Source organism: Triticum dicoccoides, chromosome 4A (assembly GCF_002162155.2).
Source record: "Triticum dicoccoides isolate Atlit2015 ecotype Zavitan chromosome 4A, WEW_v2.0, whole genome shotgun sequence".
NCBI classification, from domain to species: Eukaryota; Viridiplantae; Streptophyta; class Magnoliopsida; order Poales; family Poaceae; genus Triticum; species Triticum dicoccoides.
The window spans coordinates 93,385,074-93,387,388 of NC_041386.1; the positions used below are offsets into that span (position 1 = coordinate 93,385,074).

Genomic DNA, 2,315 nt, shown 5'->3' on the forward strand with positions numbered 1-2,315 from the left:
ATGAATACATTTTGACTGCTGAGACGACACAAGTGTACTGCATCAATTTTTTTTTACAAAGTGAGCCATAAACGTTTGTTACAATGAACTGCACTATTTTCTTTAATAAATACAAGGCGCTGATCATATACAGAATGCCACCGGACACAAAACAAGTGTGCTGCATAAGCAAAGTGTTCTTTTTCACTTGACAAAACAAAACAGAGTGAACCACAAGCATTGTTATCTGCTTCTCTAAATGAACTTCATTTAAATAAGCTAATGTTAAATTTATGTTACTTTTTAAACATATACGTCTGAGCTGAGCTGAATTTGCCGAGGCTAGTGAACTCCATAATTATTTTTCTCTAATCATTGTACGAACAAAATAAACTACAGTCAACTTCTCGTTGATCTCCAGGGGCTGCTGGAACGAAGATGAGGAATGATCCGCGCAGTATAGTCAAATAGGGTCCCAATCTTCTTACAGAACAATCCCTAAAAACTGAAAATAGAAAAGCAGTATGGGAGAAAAAGAAATTACTCCAGCAAAAATACACAAAACAGTCAAAAATTTTGAAAGTCCATAAATATTACACATGGAGCTTAACATCCTTTTTCAGTCTAAAGAGATCTCATCAAGCACACCTACTGACACACTCAACCTGCAACTAAATGAATCAAACAAAACACAAAAATCAAATTAGTGTGCATCCAAATTTTATAACTGGCCCACATACTACATAACAGTAACTGTTGTTCGTGCCATTAAGCTTAAATCAGCAGCACCAATTTTGTTTGTCCATAGAAGAATTTTAGTATGAAATCATGAAGAGTTCCATACCCTGATAGTGAAACGTATGAACTCTAGAGAGTAACTAGAAGAGCGGCGACCCTAAACACAATTTGATGTCGGCCAACTCGAAGATCTGCTCAACCTGGTCAGTGAACACCATTACAAGCAGCAACAAGGATGCATACATGGATAAAAAATGGTTCATTATAGCACAAACTAGCAGAATTGCAAAACACTGTACACTAGCACAAGATTTCTTCAGTAAATTCTAGGGAGGATTCCAGAGATCAATGTACTGAATGCTGATACCTGGTTTCAGTGTCTTAAGACTTGAGGTGTTGCAGGCGAGGTTCTAGAAGCCCTCTCGCTCCAATGCATCTGCAACCACTGTGGACCTTCAGCAAAGATGCAAAAGCAAGAGTTAGCATCTAATGCTGAATCACCCAAATAAAAATGCTATCAAATTGGTTCCTCGCAGAGAGCAATCGGCCTATGCAAGTTAACTACACATTCCCGCGGGCCGAACTACATGGCTGCAGCAACTGCACCGCTACTCTACAAGGCAGGATGAGGAGCCCTTTTGCCGCCATTGCTCTGTAGTGTCGGGGCAGCGCGGCGCAACGGCGGCGCGGAGATGCCCCCTAGTAGCGGGCAGAGGAGGTTAGTGTACCAGACGAGATTAATGTACCTGGCCGTTCTTGCAGGAGGCCGCCGGGGTGCGAGGTTGGACAGCCGGGGACCATAGAGGAAAGGATCTCACCGGATCTAGCTCGCCTCCATACCCTGGGTGGACGGGAGGCCGCCATGTCCGAGCAGAGAAGCTCGATCTCGCGAGATCCGGCACTGTCTGTGGGATCCTACACGGGGGGAGCCGCTGACCCGGCGCCCGCACTCAGTGCGCTGCACGCACGCGCCCACCGGACTACACGTGCTCACCGTCCGCACTGCACGGGGCGGTGCTGGTCCGGCGCCCGAACTCAGCGCCCTGCACACACGCGCCCACCGGACTACATGTGCTCACCGCCCGCACTGCGCGGGGGCGGTGCTGATCCGGCGCCTGCACTCAGCGCGCTGCACGCACGCGCCCACTGGACTGCATGTGCTCACCGCCCGCACTATGCGGGGGCTGAGATGGTGCTCCTGCAGAAAAAGAACGAAGAAGGATGGTAGTGGGCAGGTGAGGCCGCGCGCATCATCGGGTCTTGGCCGTCGCCGGCGGCCATTTCATGGCGGAGGCATGGTGGTCTAAGCCACTAGAAGTGGGTGGGGTCCTGTCGGGGTCGTGGTTCGCCGCGGGGTTCCAGCGAGGTCGAGCTTGACGAGTTCGGCCACTGGCGGGGGAGGAGGCCATGGAGAAGGCGTGGGAGGGCAGTGGGCTCAGATCCGTCGGTCGCCGAGGCCTAGGCGGAGGAATAGGGAAGGGGAAGGGCTCGAGCTGGGGTAGGCAGGGTGGTCGGCGGCGCAGCGCTTATGGGCAGCCGACGGTGGATGTGGAGGTGGTACTGGAGGCCGCGGTGGCTGGTGTGTGGGGGTGCGGGAG

The 2,315-nt window shown here is 50.8% G+C and overlaps 1 long non-coding RNA gene across 1 annotated transcript; it reads right to left on the bottom strand.

The window, feature by feature from the left end:
• Nucleotides 1-307: 307 nt before the first annotated feature.
• On the bottom strand, nt 308-2,309 carry LOC119285184. Its single transcript, XR_005139386.1, has 2 exons — nt 1,464-2,309; nt 308-1,170 (listed from the first exon to the last, which is right to left on the bottom strand). It is a non-coding gene; the product is annotated as an uncharacterized LOC119285184 (long non-coding RNA).
• Nucleotides 2,310-2,315: the final 6 nt, after the last annotated feature.